The sequence below is a fragment of the Canis lupus genome, chromosome 6, assembly GCF_003254725.2.
Source record: "Canis lupus dingo isolate Sandy chromosome 6, ASM325472v2, whole genome shotgun sequence".
NCBI classification, from domain to species: domain Eukaryota; kingdom Metazoa; phylum Chordata; class Mammalia; order Carnivora; family Canidae; genus Canis; species Canis lupus.
This window is the reverse complement of record NC_064248.1, coordinates 72,947,665-72,964,066: the sequence shown is the minus strand read 5'-3', so window position 1 is coordinate 72,964,066 and position 16,402 is coordinate 72,947,665. Positions and strand designations below refer to the sequence as shown.

General features: G+C 32.3%; 1 long non-coding RNA gene across 2 annotated transcripts; it reads right to left on the bottom strand.

Moving 5' to 3' along the window:
* Nucleotides 1-452: 452 nt before the first annotated feature.
* On the bottom strand, nt 453-16,114 carry LOC112641052 (uncharacterized). Of its 2 annotated transcripts, none has more exons than XR_003124444.3 (3): nt 15,782-16,114; nt 12,510-12,655; nt 453-1,716 (listed from the first exon to the last, which is right to left on the bottom strand). It is a non-coding gene; the product is annotated as an uncharacterized LOC112641052 (long non-coding RNA). The 2 variants fall into 2 exon arrangements; XR_007411591.1 differs by having other exon boundaries at nt 16,022-16,107.
* Between the last annotated feature and the right edge of the window lie 288 nt (nt 16,115-16,402).

Sequence of the window (16,402 nt, the reverse complement as noted above, 5' to 3'; positions counted from 1 at the left end):
AAGTGAAAAGACAATTCACAAAATGGGAGAAAATATTTACACATAATATAATTGATGGAGCCTAGTATGCCAAATATATAAAGAATGTGTACAATTTATAAATGCAAATATTTAAAAAGTGGATAAAGGAATTGAACACATATTTTTTCAAAGAAGATATACCAATAACATAAACAAAAACAACTTCATTATTCATTAGACAAATAGAAGTCAAACACAATATCCATTAGAATGGACCTAATAGAAAAAGATGCATTCAGCAAGTGTTGGCAAGGATGTGGAAAAATTGGAATTCTCATAAACTTCTAGTGAGGATGTGAAGCAGTAAATGTGCATTGAAAAACTGTTTTTCAGTTCTTCAAAATATGAATGTTCTTCAAAATGTTCCCCTCCTAGATAGACGCAAAGGGGAATTGAAAACACATCTGCACAAAAATTGTCCTATTATGTCCTTAACAACAAGATTAATAATAGCCCCCAAATGGAAAACACAATATCCATCAACTGATGAATGGATGAAGAAAATATATCTGTAAAACGTAATATTATTCAGCAATAGGAAGGAATGAAACCAGACAGAGAATGCACATATTTTATCATTACGTTTATATGCAATGTTCAGAATGGTGTAGTTGTTGCCAAGAGCTGGGGGAAGAAGGTAATAGTGACTGTTAATGGGTAAGCAGTTTCTTTTTTTGATAATCAAAATGTTCTGGAACTAGATAATCATGATGTCTACATAGCTATGTGACTATATTAAATGTCTCTGAATTGTACACTTTAAAAATGTGTTTGACTCCTGATGAATTATATATCAATAAAGCTATTATTTTTTTTAAAAAATGAGAAAAATTTGTAAAAAAAAATTGCCCATAAAATAAAAACTTATGGCAAATCTGAACTAATACCAGGTTTGATATTCATACATCAAGAATTTTTGGTTTAGACCAGTCAGCTTTCTTATAACGCTAAGGAATGTGTGCTTATTATACAGAGAGAAGTACAATAGCTCAGGAAGAGATTTTGTAATTACTGTGTGACACAAAATTAAGCACAATTTAGTATCTCAGATAAGGGCAACAAATAGATATAGTCTCTCTAATTAATTGTTCTCTACCTACAGAGGTGTTAGATTCTGATTCAAATACCTGGGAGTGTGTGAGACGCTTCGGGGAAGTGAGACATGTTTACCATTTCCAGGAAATAAGAATTTGTATAGGGAACTCCTTGCTTTTGCTTTTCTGATCTAGAAAGTTAGCTCTAACTGAAATTTATTCCTAAGAACAGAATGATTTATTTAATTCCTCCCATGTAGTAAATATATTTCACTCAACACCCACAGCAAATCTATAATGTTTATACTTTTGTTCTTTCATTTTATGGATGAGGAAACTGGCATTTTGCAAATTTACAAATTTGCTTAAGATTATTTTTGTAAAAACTCACTTAGCATTTCAGAACATATGATTTTGCTTGTGATTCTTTACTTCTAACCACTACACAGCAGTGCCTCTAACTGCTCAGTGGCTTACAAACAACAGAATTTTATTTCCTCGACATTGGGCTAGCATGGTCTATACAGCCAGGGCGGTCCAGGTGGATAGCACAGACTTGGCTTTGGACACGTTAGAGAGTTGTACATATTCAAAGATCCTTGGAATGGAGGAGTGAAGATGGAAACATCATGATCCTTAGTAGATTATGGACACGATGAACCTGGTTTAAAGGAAATGGTGTAGTCATCAAGAGACTTGTTCATAGTATTTCAGGAACCTTTATAAAATCTGTCCTCGATATGGAGTTAACATTTGGTCCAAACGTTTATTTATTTATTTTTTTTGTTCACTGTTTACAGCCAGATAGGCAATTGGTTTGTATATTTGTTCTATTTAAAATTACCCAAAGCAGCACAACATAGGTGGGACAAGTAGATGACAGTAAGAGAGGACCATCAAATAAAAGGCGAATTTAAAAGAGGAAGATGTAGCAAAGCTGGGATTTGCAACCCTGGAAAATGGCATACAGTTTTGCTTTAAGTGTGTTGATCCTAGGTCTCTTTTCAGGCACCAGAAAATACAGAAATAAGCCATGCCTAAAAAATTCCATTTTTTTAAGATTTAATTTATAGAACAGTCTTCTGTTCCAGCATAATTAAGAAGAAGGTGCAGAGATTTCCATATACCCACCTGTGCCTTCACACACGCATAGCCTTCCCCTTTCTCAACATCCTCCACCGAGTTGGTATGTTTGTTACAATGGGTGAACCTACAGTGATGCATCATAATCACCTCAAGTCCAAAATTTGTTTGTCTTAGGTTTTACTCCTGTGCAAACTCTATGGGTTTGGACGAAGGTATAATGATGTGCATACACTATTATAGTAGCATAAAGGGGATTTTCACTGCCCTAAAAAAGCTCTGTGCTTTGTTTATTCACACCTCTACCCTTCAGTCATTGGCAACCACCAATGTTTTTCACCGTATTCATAGCTTTGGCTTCTCCAAAATGTCCTATAGTTGAAATCATACAGTATGTAGCCTTTTCAGATTGGCTTCTCTCACTTCGTAAGACACATTTAAGATTTCTCCATACTTTTTTCATGGCTTGATATCTGTAAAATATTAGTGAGATGAAAAAAGTAGTTCCTAAAACGGTATTTAATTTTTATAAAAATGATAGGTAAAGTCAGATTTCTCATTTCTTTTTAGTGCTGAATAATATTTCATTGCCTGGATCTTACAATTTATTTTTCCATGTTTTGGCAACTATAAATAAAGGTGCTATAGACATTCATGTACTAGACCTTTCTGTGGACATGTTTTCAATTCTTGTGGGTAAATACCAATGAGAACAATTACTGGATTGTATGATAAGAATATGTTTGGTTTCATAAGAAACCACCAAATTGTCCACCAAAGTGTCTGTACTATTTTTGCATCCCCACCTGCCATGAACAAGAGTTCTTGTTGCTTCAACAGCATTTGATGCTGTCATATTCTGGATTTTAGCCATCCTAATGGGTGCATAGTGGTAACTCCTTGTCATTTTAATTTGCATTTCCCTGTATTGAACATCTTTTCATATGCTTATTTTTCATTTGTATACCTTGCTTGGTGAGGTGTCTGTTAAGACTGTTGGAACATCTTTTCATTGTTTTTTTGTTTGTTTTCTAGCTATTGAGTTTTAAATGTTCTTCGTATATTTTCATTAAGGGTTCTTGATCAGATGTCCGTTTCACAAATATTTTCTCCCACTATATGACTTACTGTTTTATTCCTTTGTCATTGTCTTTTGAAGAATGGAGGCTCTTAATTTTGCTGATATCTAACTTACCAATTATTTTTTTCTTGAATTGGGCCTTTGATGTTCTACGTAGAAAGTCGTTGCCATACCAAGGTCATCTAGTTTTCTTTTTCCCATGTTATCTTCAAGGATTTCTGTAGTTCATATTTCACACTGAGATCTATGACCCGTTCTGAATTAATTTTGTGGAGTGTAAGATTTGTGGTAATAGGACAATTTGTCCTATTGTTCTAGCACCATTTGTTGACAGAAAAACCAAAAACACAAAACAAAAAGAACAAATATCTTGACTTCATTGTATTCTTTTTCCTCCTTTGTCAAGGAACAGTTGCCTATATTTAGGTGAGTCTGTTTCTGGGCTCTCTCAACTGCCCCACTGAACTATTTATCTCTTCTTTCCCCAGTATCACATGTTCTTGACTACTGTAGCTTAATTGAGATATAATTTATAACATTGTGTAACATATTAAGATGTAAAATGTGATGTTTGCACGCATGTACAATCTGTGCATGCTGTGAAATGATCAGCAAAATAAGTTTAGTTAAAACATTCATCACCTCTCACATTTTCCTTTTATTGTGGTTTGAACATTTAAGATTTAGAATTTAATATTTAACAATTTTCAAGTATACAGTACAGTATTGTTAACTAAAGTCACCAGGCTGTCCCTTAGGTTCCTCAGAACTTCTCTGTCTTAAAACTGTGACTTTGTACCTTTGACCACATCCCATGTTCCCTATGCCTCAGTCCCTGGCAACCACCATTCTAATCTCTCTTTATATGAGTTGGCTTTTTCACATTCTATGTATGAGCAAGAGCATACAAAAATCTTTCTTTGACTTATTTCACTTGGAGTAATGCCCTTCACAAATGGCAGGGTTTTCTTCTTTTTATGGCCAAAGTATATATATGATGTATTTATATAATATATATAATTTATATATACATATATATAATATATTTACATGTAATTTGCATAATATATAATATATATTCTCTTGTATTACATGTTATATATTATACTAATATATATGTCACATCTTTATCCATTCATTCACTGATGGGACATCTACGTTGTTTCTATATCCTGGTTATTATAAACGGTGTTGCAATAAACATGGGGGGGTGCACATATCTGTTTTAAGTAAAAGTTTCATTTTATTTGAATTATATCCAGAAATGGTATCACTAGATCATTTTTAATTTTGAGGAAACTCCATATTGTTTTCCATAGTGACTATACCAATTTACATTTCCACTGACAGTGAATGGGGGCTCCCTTTTCTCCACACCCTAATACTTACTGTCTCTTGTCTTATTGATGATAGCTGTTATAACAAATGTGAGGTGATATATCATTGTGGTTTTCATTTGCATCTCTCTGATGATTGATGTTGAGCACCATTTCATGTATCTGTTGGTCATTTGTATTTTATTTGGGAAAATGACTATATATTTCTCTGCCCACTTTTTAATTGGATTACTTGCATTTTCCCTATTGAGTTGTAACAGTTTGTTATATTTTTTAATATTAAACTATTATCCAATATATAGCATATAAATACATTCTTCAATTCTGTATGTTGCCTTTCCTTTTGTTAATTGTTTCTTCTGCTGTTCAGGAGATTTACAGCTTGATGTAATCCCTTATGTTGAGTTTTACTTTAGTAGCTTGGGCTTTTGGTGTCATAACTAAATTTTTCTGAGATTTAGTTTGTTAGATATTTTTCCCTATTTTTTTTTCCTAAGAGTTTTATGGTTTCAAATCTTACATTTAACTTTTAACCCATTTAGTATTCATTTTTATGAGTGATAAAATGTAGGGCCTAATTTCATTCTGTATCTGGTTATCCGGTTTTCCCACCACAATTTATTGAAGAGACTATCATTTACTTATTGAGTATTCTTGGCTCCTTTGTCAAATATTAGGTGACCATTTATTCATGAATTTATACTGGGCTCTCAATTCCATACCACTGCTCCATATGTTTGTTTTTATGCTGGTGCCATACTATTTTGATTACTATAGCTTTGCAATATATTTTGAAGTCAAGAATTGTGATAGTTCCAACTTTGTTCTTTTTTTCTCAGGATTGCTTTGGCCATTCAGGGTCTTTTGTGGTTTCATATAAATTTTAGAATTATTTTCTTTTTAACTTCTTTGAAAAATGCCATTGGGATTTTGGTAGGGATTGCACTAGATCTGTAGATGGCTTTGGTAGTGTGGGTATCTTAACAATATTATTTCTCTAATGCATATAAACACAATATCTTTTCATTTATCCACATCTTTTTTAATCTCTTCCATATAGATATAGTGTATAGGCCTTTCACGTCCTTGCTTAAATGTATTCCTAAGTATTTTTATTTTTTATATTGTGAGATTGACATTTTATTTCTTTTTGCAGATAGTTTGTTTTAATGCGTAAACAACTAATTTTGTATGTTGATTTGTATCCTGCAACTTTACTGAATTTATTAATTGTAACATTGCATTTTTTAAGGATTTTATATATATATATATAAGATTATATCATCTAAAAACAGCTGATTTTACCTTGCATTTTTTCTGATTTGGGTGACTTTTATTTCTTTTTCTTGCCTAATTACTTTGGCTAGAACTTTTAGTTATGATGAAGAATAGGTACTCTTGTCTTGTTCCTAATGTTAAAGGAAAAGATTTCAACTTTTTGCTGTTTAGTGTGAGGGTAGCTATAGACTTATCATATACAGTCTTTATTCTTTTGACATACATATCTTCTACACTCAATTTCTGGAGGAATTTTATTTTAAAAGGATATTAAATTTTGTTAAATACTTTTTCTGCATCTATTGTGAGGACCATATGATGTCCATCTTTCATTTTATTAATGTGGTGTATCACAATTATTGATTTGAGTATATTGAACCATCCTTGTATCCCAGAGATAAACCCTACTTGATCCTTATGTATGATCCTTTCAATATGCTGTTGAATTTAGTTTACTAGTATTTTGTTGAAAATGTATACATCTAGGTTTATAAGAGATATCATTCTGTCATTTTCTTTTCTTAAAATGTCCTTATCTGACTTTGGAGTCAGGGTATCACAGCCCTCTCAAAGCTTTAGAAGAATTTGAGAAGAATGGACACTAATCCTTCTTTAATTGTCTGGTAGAATTCACCAGCAAAACCATCTGGTGCTGAACTTGGTTGGAAATACTTTGTTTACTAATTTAATCTTTTAATTTTTATTGGCATATTTATATTTTCTATTACCTCATGATCAGTTTTGGTAGGTTGTATGTTTCTAGGAATATAACCAATTTCTCCTAATTTATCAAATTTGTTGGTATATAATTTTTGATAGTAGTTTCATATAATCCTTTTTATTTCTATGACATCTTTTGTAAGGTCTCTTCTTTTACTTCTAATTTTATTGTTTTGAGTCTTCCCTCTTTTTTTTTTCCTACTTGCCTGGATAAATGTCAGATTTGGTTATCATTTCCAAAACCAGTTCTTAGTTTTATTAATCTTTTATATTATTTTTTCTGGTCTCTGTTTCAGGCATTTCAGTTCATGCAATAGTGTAATAACTGTTCTGCAACTTTGTTCTCCTTCAATATTGAGTTTCCTGATATGTTTATTTTGGCTGTCTGTATAAATTTTGAAAAAGTTTTCCAATATCCATAAATTAACTTGCTGGAATTTTTACTGAGATTACTTTGGATCTGTAAATTCAAGTTGGGAAAATGGACATCTGTTGAATCTTTCTATTCAAGAATAGGAAATATCTCCCCCTTATTTAATTCTTCTATCAGAGTTTTGTAGTTTTTCTCATATATATCTTGTCAATATTTAGATTTATACCAAATTTTTTTCTTTTGAAAGGGGGTACCAGTATAAATGACACTGTATATTTAATTTCATAATCCATTTATTAATTATTGATATCTTGAAAATTAATTAACTTTTATTTATTTATTTATTTTTCTTTTTTTTTAATTTATTTTTTATTGGTGTTCAATTTACTAACATACAGAATAACCCCCAGTGCCCGTCACCCATTCACTCCCACCCCCCGCCCTCCTCCCCTTCTACCACCCCTAGTTCGTTTCCCAGAGTTCGCAGTCTTTACGTAACTTTTATATAGTAATCCTATATCCTGCACCCTTACTATATAACTGCTTATTGGTCCAGTTTTTTAACCTCTACTTTTTCTTTTTTTCTTTTCTTTTTTTTTCTTTGTCTTATTTCAATTACCTTTTTAGTCTGATTATCAACCACTATAGCAATTATTGGGTCACACGCTGCAGAAACCAAAACAATACAGCTTGCATTATACTTCAGTTTCAATTCCAAAACTCAATTTTGATATTAGGTATATAATCTTGCTAATTCTTTTAGATTCAATTCTGATAAAATGGTTAGAATTTATATAATGAAGAAAGAGATTATTGGTCCTCAAATCCTCTCAACTTCCTGTTGGCCATGATTTATACTGTACAATTCTATTTGGTTATCTGTTTTTCAGAATGGTTTTGGCCATAATTATCTAACAATAAAATAACACTAGCACTTAAAATTGACCTTCTATTATTGTCCTGAAATGACATACATACCCACATGTCTTTCAACTTTATTTCCCCATAATGTAACTTATTCAGGGTAGAGCTTTTTTTGTAAAGAGCCATTAATTTCTTGAGATGAGATTCCACTAATCAGTTTCATAGGTTTTCTACCATTTCTCTCACGAGGTAAGCATGTTTGATGCAAACAAAACACGTTCTTTGCCTTGACCTACCACAGTTCCTGGGTTAGTGAAAATTAGTTCTCACCAGGGAATTTTGTTTTGCTAATTGTATGAATTTGCTTTTGAGAATTGAAAGTATCCAAGTTTTATGAAAAATCAGCTAAAATTTTATGTTCCCCAACATTCAAAGAGTTGTATTAACCACAGTCAGTGATTTTTAAATCTTTAAAATAAAACCCTTTGTTGGTTTATTATGTATTATGGTTTTTCATCTATAATTATAGCCTAGTTAATTTTTATCCATATTTCTACATAGTTCTTATGGCAGAGGATCCCACTTATTGGGATGTGCACATAACATGGGTATAGGCAATTTAATTATTGTTTTTTTTTTATTTGGAAATAATTAAATTATATCTACGTGCTTTATGAATATAGCAATTTGAGTAAAGAAATCATTATTATATTATAGCTAACAACTCCTACCCTTTAAAAATCTATCTCATTTAATGTTAATGAGCCACTAAATATATTCAAAGGCTCATTAGTATCATTAAATGCTCCAGAAACCATAAATATGAAGTATATTCATCTGAAGATGGTTCAGCACAGTTCATAAGGCATAACACATGTCATGAGCTGCTACTCAACTGCATTTTTACTAACTAGGAAAATCAGGACTTGTCTCCTTCTTCCCATTGAACTCTAACGGTTACAACAAGTTTCCCTGAAAGGTCCATCAGGGGAAAAATTTCTATACGCACCATTTATAGTAGAGAATAAAGTTGAATTCACTAATTATGAAAAATGCTAGAGAAAGCTTTCCTACTCAGTTATTTTCTCTAAATTTATTTTTCTTGGGTCATGTAATAATAATAATAATAATAATAATAATAAGTATGAATCAAATTCTTATGATTTTCCTTTAAAAAAAATCTCAGAGGGATCCCTGGGTGGCGCAGCGGTTTGGCGCCTGCCTTTGGCCCAGGGCGCGATCCTTGAGACCCGGGATCGAATCCCACGTCGGGCTCCCGGAGCCTGCTTCTCCCTCTGCCTATGTCTCTGCCTCTCTCTCTCTCTGTGTGACTATCATAAATAAATAAAAATTAAAAAAAAAAATCTCAGATACATCATTATGGCCTGAGTTAATGCATTCTTCTAGAAGTATACCATCAGATTGTAGGTGAAATCTTTGCTTTCTTAGCTGAGATCATTCAGGGACAGTCATTTTCTATATTTGAGCCTGGAGGTATTTCTAACAAAGAGATACATGTTTGTTCTCTAGAAGAAGAGGAAATGAATTTGCTTCAAGAGGAGAATATTACTGTTGTCAATTTAGAAAGCTCAAAATGTTATGTGCAAAACAACAACAACAACTATAAAATGCCATATGCGTTCACCCCTAAAATTATGATAATAAAAATGCTAATAATGTATCTATTCCACATAATTCAAATGCCTCAATTTCCCTGTATGCAAGAAATGAGTGGGCAAATTTATCTCATCTCTTGGCCAGGGGCATCATGAGGAATTAATTTTACAATTATTTTTTTCCTGTTTAGATGAAAGTTGCTAGGACTATAGTAATAAAAATTATGTTATAAGACCGTCTTTATATTTCAGACAGGCTGTATTTTGGAAATTTGTACTCCTTGAGTTTCAAAATGATTATTTATGTCAAAACTTTGTTCCAGTTGCCTTTGATAAGCATCATAAATACAATGAATTACTTGTGCTTTCTTTTTAAAACTGACTTTGAATCTTTTAATACAAGTTTCTTAGTCACAATAGACTTGTTTCTACTTGCAGTGCATATAGTAATCTTGACTGCAGCTTCCTGCAGGGTCTGGGATATCCTGCCGAGCTTCACATGACCAACATTATAACAGTACTGCTTGCAACCCACTGCTTGTTTACTTCATATTCTCAACTCAAGATTATTCATCTTTCTTCCCCCCAGATGTTAGTTGTCATTTAGCTCCTGTGACTTTTTAAAATCTTCTAAACAAGGTCATTTTAGATTTTTTGGTCAAGATAGTAGCCAGCCAGTGCTTTCCCCAGGCTTCATTGAAAACACAGAAAGAGAAGGAAGGTTATTAGCACCAATGGCAACTCAGAAAATCGATTAAAAATTTATCAGAACTTAAGAGGTTTTCTAATAACCAAAAGAATTCTGGTATGGAATATCAGGACAATGCAAGAAATCAGTAAATCAGAGCTTACACTTGATGGTTTCTCTGCATCAGAAGTGTGGATTATTTACTGACCTGAGGGAAGATAGCCATACCTCATACCACAGCGGATCTGCTTTATGAGGCAGGCAGGCAATAAGCACTTCATTTTCCTATTCTTCCCATTGGTATTTCTTTTTGTCTGCATCACTTATCAAATAAATTTCTCAGCAGTGTTACTGGAAAGAGGAGTGGGGAAGCAGTAGAGCGCTACATCCTGGCATGTGGAATCGGTGATAGAGAAGGGGTGGAACAGAGCCCTCTGGGGGTGCAGTTTTATTGGATTGTTTTCAGGCAAGAAAAGAATTACAGACTGCTTCAAATTGTCTGGAAAAAATGCCCTCCTCACAAACTGTAGTTCAGGAATGGCGAACAGGCAATCTCTCTCCATCCAGCAGAGCTGTGCCACATGAATGACCGACAGATACTGCAAATGTGGCTTTGGTCTACAGCAGCAAACCCACAGAATATTAGTGATCTAAGTGATACTTTTAACAGCCACTAGGCTGAGACTTCTCAGCATGTGCTCCCTGTACCACCTCCAGTAGCCTTACTTTGGAAGCTTGTTAAATGCATAAATTCCCCAGCCTCCTTTTTTCCCCCTGACATTTCTCAGCTTTGTTGTGATAGCACCCCCTCAACTTTAGTGACTGACAACAAACACCTGTTTAGTCCTCAGAATTGTTGGGGTGTTGCTGTACATGTTGTCTTGTTCTTGGATACTGCCTGAAGGAATAGCCACTCCCGGGCACATGTTCTTCTCCAATCAAGAGATGGATTGGGCCCATGTAATTTTGTTTGAAATGCACTTTTTGATGTTGCATGTGTTACAGAGTTACATTCTATTGTGCAAAGCAAGATACCAATAGGAATGTACTACAACCATATAGTATATGGATATTTCTCTTCAAGAGAGAGAGAAACAGGTGTGAAGAATACTACAATTTTTCGTAACTTGAGAAAATATTTTTTTCAGTAGGGTAAAGGGTGTCCATGAATTGCATTTTAAGAGTCCGTCCGTGTTAGACCAATATACATTAACCATGAGAACCACCAAGCCATATGGATAATAACAAGCTGTGTTCTTTATTATGTGGTAAAGTGGAGATTATGCTATAAGGAAAGCATAATTTGGCAAAAAATTACTGAAGGTACATTTTTAGAAACACCTTCTTTGTGTTTTTTTTTTTTTTTTTTTTTTTTTTTTTTTACCTTCTTTGTGTTTTGATAGCATTAGAGTCTAAGATCGGATAATTGGCGGAATAAAGAGACAACATACTGAAATTAATAGAGATCGGATTATGAAACAACCAGAGGCAAATTGGACTTGAAGCGAAATATAGTCAATATCAAACATTTAACCTGCGTAAGAAGCATTAAAGAGCATAATTGGCTATGCATGGTATTAAATCCATAATAGGGAGAACAATCTTGAATAGCTAGCCTTAAATATAGAATATATAAAGATACAACTGATTCAGCAGAAGATGGTAAATATGTAAAATAGATAATGCAGACTTAATATTCAGGTTACTGGTGTCACAAATAAGAAAAGAAAATGCAATATAAGTAATCATAAGAAAAAGAGAATGAAACTTTTTTGTATTGAAAAAATATGAGCTTACACCGTTGAAAGAGCATAGGTAATATCAGATTACTAAAATGTATATATTTATAAATTATTATGCATTTATATAAGATTTGTATATTATATATGAGATATATACGATTTTTGAATTTTAGGAAAATATTTTTCAAATGTCCAGGGAAGAAAAAGCGGTTACTTTAAGCATTGGTCTGTGTAGCATCCGACTTCTGTTGAACAACACTGAGCCAATGAAATACCATGTGCAGATATTTGAAGGAAAATGTTATAAATTCAAATTTCTGTATTTAAACAATTCATCTCATTCATCAAAAGACAGTAAAATAATCCCCTTTTTTCAAAGATCAGGAAATGTACCATCTATATTTTTCTCCCAGTGTATACCAATACAAGACTTTTCTAAATATGCTGGAAATAACTCCTTTAGAAAGTAATGTAAGGAAAAGTAATAGTTACCTAGATCTAAAAATAACAAAATATAGTAATATACGTATGATAAATTTTAATTTGTATATTAAGCATAGTAATAGAATAATAGCAATAAACATTAATAAAATAGAACAATTAGGACAATATACTGATAAAAGTATGTGAATATGGGCTCTCTCTATATATATCTTACTGTACTGTACTCACCCTTGTGATCTAAGACGATAAAATGCCTATATGATGACGGGAAGTGGGATGAATGACAAAATCCCTGGGATGTTACCTTATTGACCTTATGGTGATAAGTCAGAAGAAAGATCATCTGCTTCTGGACGTCTATTAATCACAGATAACTGAAAGCATGGGAAGCAAACCCACGGATAAGGCAGGACTACTGTATTGACTTTAGTTAATAATATATCAATATGAGCTCACTAATTGTAGCAAATCTACCATATTAAAATTTTAGTTGTAAAGGAGACCACGTATAGCATACATGGGAAATCTGTATTATCCTTATAATCTTTCTATAAATCTAAACCTTTCTAAAAATTAAACTTTGTTTATAAAAAGACTATAGAAATGTCACTGAATTTGGATAAGGTGTGTTATTGGAATTGAATTTGTTTTATTTTTTTAAACTTCATTCTGAAAAGGAGGAATTATTATTTTGGAGATGTAGGGTGGACTGATGAACAAAGAAGATAGGAATGCATGATCACAGCTTCTTATTTTAGGCCATATAGATAGAATTTTAAAAACATGTGGTTTCACCAACCTACAAAAATAGACATTTGGTAAAGATGAGAATAATTTTGATATCCTGTAAAAATTATGTGGCTAGCTATTAATGAGTGAAGATTCTAGCCCTCACTTGAAGAATTAATTAGTGGTATGTAATAACAATTCCTTTAGTCTCTCTACAGATGAAGTTTTTCACGGCTGACTGGTAGGAGTAGGATTAGTTTTACTGTGAGAGTTTGCTATATCTAAAAACTCTGATTTTGTGTTTAAGCCAGTGACATTCAAGTTAGGCCTGCTATTAATAATATTATTTTAATCAGATCAGTCCTTTGATAAGTAACATGATATTAGGTCCTGACTTGAATGGTGGTCCAGGTTTAATTCTGTTATCTGAGAAGAAGTATTGATTGTACCCCCTCTAATATGCCAAAGGGTCTAATTTTGGTAAATTAAATGACTAACTTATTGCATTGATAAAGAAATATTGTGTAAAATATAAATTCTCTCAGAAATACTATAAACGAATCATTATTTAACACCATGCCCTTGACTTTACCTCAGGTGGACAGTCATTGAATATGAATAGATTCTTGGAGTTTTGAAAAAAAAAAAAAGCTATTGTATTTACTGCCCATTTGAAAGTTCTGTATTTTATTTACAAAGACTTTTTCAATATATTCTTCCTAGAATTCAGAGATAAGAAAAAAATATGTCTCCCTTTGTAAATTAAAATACCATGTTTGATTTATAATTTAGTGTCTGCAGTTCGCTGTGTTTCTCTTTCTGTTCTTTCTGTTTCTTATTTCTAGGAAATATTGAACCAGCTTTTGCTCTCAAACATAAGTCCTTCCTTCAGCCTAGGTTTTCTATGGCAATTGTTTCCTAATATCTGTTGTTTTCTGATTTGTTTATTTTTTACATTTAAAATATAGAAGCTACCTTAGTTTCTTGGAAATAGGCAAATTGAGTGTATGTAAAATAGACAATAGTATTTGAAGTGGCTTAAGGCATTTTAATAGTAAGCTATAGTAAGTCGTAACTTCTCTACTGAAATTGTGCACATACTATTGTTAGTTACTTCACGGTGCTTTTTTTTGTATTAACATCTTCATTTTTTTTTTCCTTTTAAACACTGAAAATATAACTTCCATTTTGGAGCAGCTATATACTGAGCCATCAGTAAAGTAAAATAAAAAATAAAATAAGCCATATTTTTCATTGAATTGAAAGAGATATTATTGAAAAAGAAATTAAGTAAGTGATTTTTAAAGGCAATAACCTATTTTTAATCTGATATCCCCTCCCTAAAATTTCAAAGACCTAAAATAATTGAATAATAAAATTATAATTGTTGGTTAGAAAGAAGAGTTCCTTTTAAAATGAAATGCAATCATTATATTAATTGATTGTGGGAATCATTAAATCATGTTTTCCTGACTTTGTGTGACTTTTTTCTCTCTTTCCAACATTTCCCTTTTTAATGGAATGATTCAAGAAAGGTTTCCAAATTCATGTAGATATGTTTTTACTCTTAAATACTCATGGTGGCTTAATCTTAAAATGCCCACCTTCTGTTACTACCACATATATCCCATTGAAGCAGTGATATTCAATCACATTCCATCGCAGAGTCATCTAGCTACATTGTAGTTTTTCCCTTAGGTTTTGTCAATTTTACCCTGTATTTGCCATGGTAAAATAATCACATGAATTTTTCAAACAAATTAATTTCCAACTGAAAATATCCACAAAACACAAATGGGTTTTGTAATGTTTATACCAAATTTTCAAGGAAATTCAAAGACAGGTGTAGATTAATTCCCCAATGGGTTCAGAAATTCCATATAAAGAAAAATCTGCATTCTGAGTGATGGAATCTATGTAAGAGACAAAATTTAAATTACCAAGGCTCTAGATATAATATTTACATCTAATGTTTTGATAGGCTTATGTGGTAAAGACAAAATAACTTAAAAATGATAAAGCCAATTTTTATCAATTATCAATCAATCAATCAATCAATCAAAATGAGAGCTATTTCAAAAATTCATGTGGTTATTTCAAAAGCATTTCATGTATATTATTTTGTCATCTCATCCAAATTACCACCCTTTACCCAATGCCCTCAATCATCTTTCCTTGTTCCTTGGCTTCTGCTCATCTGTTAAATATTGTAGTACCTAGCCTAGACTTGTTTTCTTTTCTGTGTATGCATTTAAGTCAATAAATCCAATTTTATTTTTTAATTACCTTTTACATCCCAATAATCTCCAAACACATTTCCAATCTTAACTCATTCCTTAAATTCTAGGCAGTTATATTTAACTGCCTTCTTGATTTTACCTCTACCTAACCACTCATTGCATCTATCATCTATCTTCTTGTCATTGATCTGTATATCTACATCAACTATCTAACAGATATTTTAAAATTAATGCAGAATTCTCAATTTCCCCCACTCTACCCAATTATTCTTCCCCATTGGCTTCCATCTTTATCCCAATAAATTACCCACTTGTTTAAGTGAAAACAAACCAAAACAAAACAAAATAAAACAGAAAACTGTAATAAGCATTGATTTCACTTCAATTCAGCCATCATATCTAATCCACTGGCTAATTCATTATATTTAACTCCAAAACTTATTTTTACTTGATCAACTTCTTTCCATTTCCAGGCCTATTGCATGATTCCAAGTCATTATTCTCTCTTACATAGACCTCTGTAATACTTACCTAATCATACTGTGCCTAGTGTGGCCAACCCCAAATCCATTCTCCATCAGTAACTAGACTTATTTTCATGAAACTAAATCACAAATTTTCCTTTTTATCCTTGCTTGTAAATATGCCCCCGGCCTCTTCTATCATGGTCTTTATATTGTACCATTTCCCAGATTATTACACTTTTCATGCTTATTGCCGAACTTTTGGATTCTTCATCATTTCAAATTCATCTAGATGTTAAATTCTCACCCTGAATGTTTTTCATTATGTTGATATTGTTCACAACCTTGTATTATTCAGTCCTCTGTCTTCTCAAATGTTACCTCAATGAAATTTTCACACACCAACTGCCAAGTCTGAAGTATCTACTTAGTTATGTGTTATCACATCACCTAGCTTTATGACTTCATAGAGCGCATGCAACTATTTTTTTTATTGTCCGCATCCCTCTACTAAAATATAATTTCCTTAAGAGCAAGGGTTTTTTTTTCTTATTACTAAATCCTCAATGTCTAGAAGAATGTCTAGCACATAGTAGATATTTGATACTTATGAATTGAATGAATGGGTGAATAAGTAAGTGGGTTGGAGCTATTTGGCTACTTCTGTGCTTTTTGATTTTATTGCTTA